Genomic DNA, 8,911 nt, shown 5'->3' with positions numbered 1-8,911 from the left:
ACTCAATACAGTCGAACCTCGCGTTCGAAGTTAAGGGAACTTCGTGTTCATTATGGTTAAGCCTCGGCTTTTCATGGGTCCACTTTGGTATACTTAATTTATTCAATTAAGTTATGGGCCCTAATTAAGCTGTGAGACCCCAATTAAGTTTTTGGAAATTCAGTTGATTTAAAATTTTTTTAATTTAAATCTAAGGTATTAAGGTTGTCTCTCTCACTCCAATTGATTAATTGAAACAAGAAGTTGCCAAAGTAACCTCTCTTGTGTAGATTGTTCATGAAGAATGTGAGATGTTTGTGTGTATGCTTTCGTGTAAATATTTAATCGGCCCAAAGGAATGTTAATATTTATTTAGACTGTATACACATCTGCGATGATAAGCGTGTGACAATTATAAGGCTTACATGTGAATAATGAATCGATCCAAAGATAGTTTCATTATTTGACATGAGTTATTGTCAATGTTTGATCATTGCATGAATCGATCCAAATATAGTTTCATTATTTGACATGAGTTATTGTCAATGTTTGATCATTGCAATAAGGTATCACTTACAAGTTAATATTACTGTCCAAAGACTTGATATTAATGTTGTGCCGGTATCTTGGATGGGGATTGTCATTATTTGAATTTTATTGATTATGGTTATTGATGTGAGCATTTTTGTTTTATTTCAGCTAATGCATCTGCTGCAACTATTTCTGCTAACATCAACTCAATTCCCATGCTAAATGGGACAAACTTCAAGGTTTGGAAAGAGAACATATTAATTGTTCTTGGCTGCATGGATCTTGACTATGCATTAAGAACTGAACAACCCCAACCTCTCAATGCGGATAGCACTCCTGATGCAAAGAAGGAGCATGAGAAGTGGGAGCGTTCATCTAATTCGGTTTTTAATCAATTATTTAATTCAAATATTATGACACTAAGGTATTAAGGTTGTCTCTCTCACTCCAATTGATTAATTGAAACAAGAAGTTGCCAAAGTAACCTCTCTTGTGTAGATTGTTCATGAAGAATGTGAGATGTTTGTGTGTATGCTTTCGTGTAAATATTTAATCGGCCCAAAGGAAGGTTAATATTTATTTAGACTGTATACACATCTGCGATGATAAGCGTGTGACAATTATAAGGTTTACATGTGAATAATGAATCGATCCAAAGATAGTTTCATTATTTGACATGAGTTATTGTCAATGTTTGATCATTGCAACAAGGTATCACTTACAAGTTAATATTACTGTCCAAAGACTTGATATTAATGTTGTGCCGGTATCTTGGATGGGGATTGTCATTATTTGAATTTTATTGATTATGGTTATTGATGTGAGCATTCTTTTGTTTTATTTCAGCTAATGCATCTGCTGCAACAATTTCTGCTAACATCAACTCAATTCCCATGCTAAATGGGACAAACTTCAAGGTTTGGAAAGAGAACATATTAATTGTTCTTGGCTGCATGGATCTTGACTATGCATTAAGAACTGAACAACCCCAACCTCTCAATGCGGATAGCACTCCTGATGCAAAGAAGGAGCATGAGAAGTGGGAGCGTTCAAATCGCATGAGTCTTATGATCATTAAGCACGGCGTTCCGGAAGCCTTCAGGGGCATAGAATCCGAAGGGATTATTAAGACTAAAGATTTCCTTGCCGAAATTGAGAAGCGTTTTGCAAAAAACGATAAGGTAGAAACAAGCACGCTTTTAGCTCGCTTGATTTCAATGAAGTATAAGGGCAAAGGAAATATCAGGGAGTACATTATGGAAATGTCTCATATTGCTTCAAAGCTTAAGGCACTTAAACTCGATCTTTGTGATGAGTTATTAGTGCATCTGGTTTTGTTGTCTCTTCCTGCACAGTTTAACCAATTTAAGGTCAGTTATAACTGTCAAAAGGAGAAATGGACTCTAAATGAGCTCATTTCATACTGTGTGCAAGAAGAAGACAGGTTGAAGCAAGATAAGACAGAAAGTGCTCATTTGGCCTATGCCTCTAAGGATAAGGGCAAGAAAAGGAAGAATGATAAGGAAGCTGCTAAGGGTCCAGTTGAGAAGAAACAACATAAGGATAATCAGGGTTGTTTCTTCTGTAAGAAGCCTGGACATGTAAAGAAGGACTGTACAAAATATCACGCCTGGCGTGATAATAAGGGTACGTTCCTTACTTTGGTCTGTTCTGAGGTTAATTTAGCTTCAGTACCTAGAAACACTTGGTGGTTAGACTCCGATGCTACTACTCACATAAGTGTTTCTATGCAGGACTGTCTGAGCTACCGAAAGCCAAGTGATGTTAAAAGACACATCTTTGTGGGCGACGGACAATCGGTAGATGTGGAAGCAATTGGGCACTTTAGGTTGTTGTTAGGAACTGGTTATTATTTGGATTTAAAAGATACTTTTGTAGTACCGTCTTTTAGACGGAATTTGGTTTCTGTTTCTGTATTGGACAAATCAGGTTATTCTTGTTCATTTGGAAACAGTCAATTCAGTTTATCTTTTAATTCAAATGTTGTGGGAACCGGTTACTTGAGTATTTATGACAACCTATATTTGCTTGATACAATTGCTTCTTACAATGAATCCTTGCATGTGGAATCACGTGGTACTAAGCGTAAATTAAATAAGGAAAATTCGGCGATATTATGGCATAAGCGCTTAGGTCATATCTCAAAAGGTAGAATTGAGCGTCTTGTGTCTGATGGCATTTTGGATTCCCTTGATTTTTCGGACTTCGACGTATGTGTTGAATGTATCAAGGGAAAACAGACCAAAGTGAAAAGATTAGGTGCCAACAGATCTTCGGATGTCTTAGAATTGATACATACGGATATTTGTGGGCCATTCCCTACGGAATCCTGGAATGGTCAACAATATTTTATATCATTCATAGACGATTACTCACGTTATGGGCACCTATATCTTATTCATGAAAAATCTGAGTCTCTGGACATGTTCAAAGCCTATAAAGCTGAAGTTGAGCATCAACTCAACAGAAGAATTAAAACCGTTAGATCTGATCGTGGTGGTGAGTACTACGGTAGATATGATGGTTCAGGTGAACAACGTCCAGGACCATTTGCTAGATACCTAGAGGAATGCGGTATCGTCCCACAGTACACTATGCCGGGTTCACCTAGCATGAATGGTGTAGCTGAAAGACGAAACAGGACTCTTAAGGATATGGTAAGAAGTATGATTGCTCATTCTTCTTTACCAGAGTCACTCTGGGGAGAAGCACTTAAGACAGCAGCTTACATTCTGAATAGAGTACCAAGTAAAGCAGTTGCTAAAACACCTTATGAGCTTTGGACTGGTCGAAAGCCCAGTTTAAAGCATTTACATATTTGGGGATGTCCAGCTGAGGCAAGGCCTTATAGGCCAAATGAAAAGAAATTGGACTCCAAAACAGTTAGCAGCTACTTTATTGGATACTCTGAACGCTCTAGGGGCTATAAGTTTTATGATCCCACTATAAGGAATATTTTTGAGACGGGAACAGCAACATTCTTTGAGGATGTTGAGTTTGGGGGGAGAAATAAGGTTAGAGACATTAGTTTTGAGGAGGAATTGGCTTCAGATCCAATCCATACAGTTACTTTTGACAATATTCAGGTTCCTATACCTGTTGTTGCTCAAGAAGTAAATCCGGAACCTCAAGATGATAATGTTGAACAACTCCCTGTTCCAGAAGAACAAACTCAACAACCTCAAGAACCAGTGCCATTAAGGAGATCCACGAGAGAAAGGAGAAATGCTATTCCGGATGATTATATTGTATTTCTCCAAGAACATGAGGAAAGTAGTGGAATGTTAGAAGATGATCCAATCAACTTCTCTCAGGCCATGAAAAGTTCTAACTCTCAACAGTGGATTGATGCCATGAATGAAGAGTACAAGTCTATGCAAGACAATAAGGTTTGGGAACTTGTCCCATTACCAGAAGGTGCAAAACCAATTGGTTGTAAATGGATTTTTAAAACCAAGCGGGATGCAAACGGTAATGTGGAGAGGTATAAGGCACGTCTTGTGGCTAAAGGCTATACTCAAAAGGAAGGCATTGATTATACAGAGACTTTCTCTCCGGTTTCATCGAAAGACTCTTTCAGAATAATCATGGCACTTGTTGCTCATTATGATCTTGAGTTACATCAGATGGATGTTAAGACTGCATTTCTCAATGGAGACATTGATGAGATGATTTATATGGTGCAACCAGAAAACTTTGTGTCAGGAGACCCAAAGAATATGGTTTGCAAATTAAGGAAATCCATCTATGGACTCAAGCAAGCTCCTCGTCAAAGGTAGAATTGAGCGTCTTGTGTCTGATGGCATTTTGGATTCCCTTGATTTTTCGGACTTCGACGTATGTGTTGAATGTATCAAGGGAAAATAGACCAAAGTGAAAAGATTAGGTGCCAACAGATCTTCGGATGTCTTAGAATTGATACATATGGATATTTGTGGACCATTCCCTACGGAATCCTGGAATGGTCAACAATATTTTATATCATTCATAGACGATTACTCACGTTATGGGCACCTATATCTTATTCATGAAAAATCTGAGTCTCTGGACATGTTCAAAGCCTATAAAGCTGAAGTTGAGAATCAACTCAACAGAAGAATTAAAACCGTCAGATCTGATCGTGGTGGTGAGTACTACGGTAGATATGATGGTTCAGGTGAACAACGTCCAGGACCATTTGCTAGATACCTAGAGGAATGCGGTATCGTCCCACAGTACACCATGCCGGGTTCACCTAGCATGAATGGTGTAGCTGAAAGACGAAATAGGACTCTTAAGGATATGGTAAGAAGTATGATTGCTCATTCTTCTTTACCAGAGTCACTCTGGGGAGAAGCACTTAAGACAGCAGCTTACATTCTGAATAGAGTGCCAAGTAAAGCAGTTGCTAAAACACCTTATGAGCTTTGGACTGGTCGAAAGCCCAGTTTAAAGCATTTACATATTTGGGGATGTCCAGCTGAGGCAAGGCCTTATAGGCCAAATGAAAAGAAATTGGACTCCAAAACAGTTAGCAGCTATTTTATTGGGTACCCTGAACGCTCTAGGGGCTATAAGTTTTATGATCCCACTATAAGGAATACTTTTGAGACGGGAACAGCAACATTCTTTGAGGATGTTGAGTTTGGGGGGAGAAATAAGGTTAGAGACATTAGTTTTGAGGAGGAATTGGCTTCAGATCCAATCCATACAGTTACTTTTGATAATATTCAGGTTCTTATACCTGTTGTTGCTCAAGAAGTAAATCCGGAACCTCAAGATGATAATGTTGAACAACTCCCTGTTCCAGAAGAACAAACTCAACAACCTCAAGAACCAGTGCCATTAAGGAGATCCACGAGAGAAAGGAGAAATGCTATTCCGGATGATTATATTGTATTTCTCCAAGAACATGAGGAAAGTAGTGGAATGTTAGAAGATGATCCAATCAACTTCTCTCAGGCCATGAAAAGTTCTAACTCTCAACAGTGGATTGATGCCATGAATGAAGAGTACAAGTCTATGCAAGACAATAAGGTTTGGGAACTTGTCCCATTACCAGAAGGTGCAAAACCAATTGGTTGTAAATGGATTTTTAAAACCAAGCGGGATGCAAACGGTAATGTGGAGAGGTATAAGGCACGTCTTGTGGCTAAAGGCTATACTCAAAAGGAAGGCATTGATTATACAGAGACTTTCTCTCCGGTTTCATCGAAAGACTCTTTCAGAATAATCATGGCACTTGTTGCTCATTATGATCTTGAGTTACATCAGATGGATGTTAAGACTGCATTTCTCAATGGAGACATTGATGAGATGATTTATATGGTGCAACCAGAAAACTTTGTGTCAGGAGACCCAAAGAATATGGTTTGCAAATTAAGGAAATCCATCTATGGACTCAAGCAAGCTCCTCGTCAATGGTATCATAAGTTTCAACAAATAGTTATCTCGTTCGGTTTTGAGATGAACATTGTTGATGACTGTGTATATCACAAGTTCAGTGGGAGTAAGTATATTTTTCTGGTTCTGTATGTCGATGACATCTTGCTTGCCACTAATGATATAGGCATGTTGCACGAAACCAAGAGATTTCTATCAAAGAATTTTGAGATGAAAGATCTTGGGGACGCCTCTTTTATATTAGGGATCCAGATACATCGAGATCGCTCTCGGGGTATTCTTGGATTATCACAAAAGAGCTATATCGATAAGGTACTTAAAAGGTTTGGCATGCAAGATTGCAGACCAGGTGACACCCCTGTTGCTAAAGGAGACAAGTTTAGTCTCAATCAGTGCCCTAAAGGTAACCTTGAAATTCAGGAAATGCAGAAGATTCCTTATGCTTCGGCTGTAGGAAGTCTAATGTATGCTCAGGTATGTACGCGTCCGGATATTGCGTACATTGTTGGGATGTTAGGCAGATACTTAAGCAACCCTGGTATGGATCATTGGATAGCAGTCAAAAGGGTTATGAGGTATCTTCAGAAAACAAAAGATTACATGCTCACATACAGAAAATCAGAAAAATTAGAGGTCATTGGGTATTCGGATTCTGATTTTGCTGGATGCCAAGATAGCAGAAAGTCTACATCAGGCTACATTTATATGTTAGCAGGAGGAGCTATATCATGGAAAAGTGTCAAACAGACACTAGTAGCTTCCTCCACTATGGCAGCAGAATTTGTAGCTTGCTATGATGCATCCAATCAGGGAATATGGCTGCAAAATTTTATCACGGGACTGCGCATTTTGGAAAATGTTGAAAGACCACTAAGGTTATATTGTGACACTAAATCTACAGTAATGTATTCCAATAACAACAGGAGCTCAACTAAGTCAAAACATATTGACATTAAGTTCCTGGTTGTGAAAGAAAGGGTACAGAGTGGACAAATATCCATAGAGCACATTGGGACAAACTCCATGTTAGCCGATCCTCTTACTAAGGGATTGCCACCTAAGGTCTTTCATGAGCATACTGCTCATATGGGTGTGGTATTATTTGAGGATATTATGTTTTAGTGGGAGTTTGTATTTGTGGTGCTTTATGTTTGTTTGTATTGTCTGATCAGAATAAAGTTTTCAGTTAAGACACTCTGTTACATTATGTTTGGTTTTGATCTCACTAAGGAGGACCAGTTGAAAATAGACATGTACTGATCACATTGCATGTAATTTTCATGCTGCACATCCATGATTGATCTATGCCGTTTGATTGTATTAATGGTATATGTGACCATTGATGGGTCGAGTCACGATAAATGTGACGAATGCCGCTTTGATCCTATATTGATATAGTCAATGGACGAGATTGTTCGAAAATACCCTTTCAGTGATAGCATTTTTGAGCTCATAAGGTTATACACAATTTAAGGAATCATATGGTGCCCAAGTGGGAGATTGTTGGATTTAATCTAATAAATCTATTTGTGGGCACATATGATTAATCAATGTGTATTACTATCTTTCAGGATAACCCACTAAAGTGATCAATTAAGTTGGGTTAATGGGTATTTAAATATAATCATGGGGTTATATGTGCAGATACCAGGTTGTAATTGTGATTTATTGAGGGGCTAAATTACAAAAGTACAACATCTATAAATAAGGGGTTATGGTCCCTAACCTAGGGTTACATTCTCTAATTCTCTTCACCCCCATCTAAGAGAGAAATTCGGCTAAGGAGAAAACCCTAAGGTTAGAAGATCCAAAACCCAAAATCAAGATCAATCTATGGATTCAGGTATAGGCTTCCGCTCTTTTGTTTTTTTGTTAATCTCTTTGAATTAATCATGGCTATATGGTTTTAGATCTCAAGTTTTGATTTAGATCTAACAAACAGTTGCATATATGCAAGAACTGAGCTAGCATTTGCAAAAGTAAGGATTGGCTATTAATTAACAAGTCAACAACCTCATCCGACTTGAAAGTTCTAGCTAATTAGTGTCCCTCTGGAAAGTGGTGCCACTTGCGATCCCACCACGGACCGGATTCAATCTAGTAATATAAAAGTATGTTTGCATTAAACTTTAAAACTAAATGGATATTAATCACATGTTGATGTAAATTCACGCTGCTATTTATAGGCTTTTGCTCGATCTGCATGAAAGCAATAATGATCATGCTCGCTTGTGACCGAGAATCAAGTAAGACGTACAACCAATCTCTTGTAATAATGGTATTATTTTGGCTTCCAATAATTGCTCGATCTTGTTGTTATGAGTTGCGAAAATATATGATTATATCGGCGTGATACATCAATTAGAATCTTCTGGGTGTATTTATAATATTCAATGATAGTTACTGCGTGGTCAAGTTGTATTTTTTTATATTATTTAATTGCTTCTCTGTACCCATGGAGAAACTATGCTAGTTGGTTTTTGAGATTTGGTATCTTGTATATACGCGTAGCATATCATCATATCATAAGCTAATAATTAATATGTTGGTTTTCCTACATATTATTTGTTCTGCTTTCTTACGCACAGCCGTTGAATATTTGAATGTTATATAAATTATAGCAAATTAGATTACATTAACAAGCAATTAGAAATTGTTAAGTATAAAACGTAACCCTCAACCACGTCACGAGCTTAAAGTCCTTGGTAGCGGCAGAACTGTTAACATAGTATCAAAGCAATCTAGGTACAATACTTATTGGTCATGAATTTAAGCAGACTACAAAAAAACTTTTGATATCCCTCTGAGAAATCCAGGTTTCACTAGCTAGTAGAAAAATAGGCAGCCTACATGGAAAAAATTGTCTAGGTTGCCCTGAAATCCGTCTAGCTTGAACAAATTAGACGGATTTTCATCTAGAAAAGTCCGTCTACGACAATTCCGTCTTGATTGAGTCAACCTAGACAGAATTCCATCTAGGTTGACCAAACTAGACAGA

Source organism: Asparagus officinalis, chromosome 6 (genome assembly GCF_001876935.1).
Source record: "Asparagus officinalis chromosome 6, Aspof.V1, whole genome shotgun sequence".
NCBI classification, from domain to species: Eukaryota; Viridiplantae; Streptophyta; class Magnoliopsida; order Asparagales; family Asparagaceae; genus Asparagus; species Asparagus officinalis.
This window is presented reverse-complemented; position numbering follows the sequence as displayed.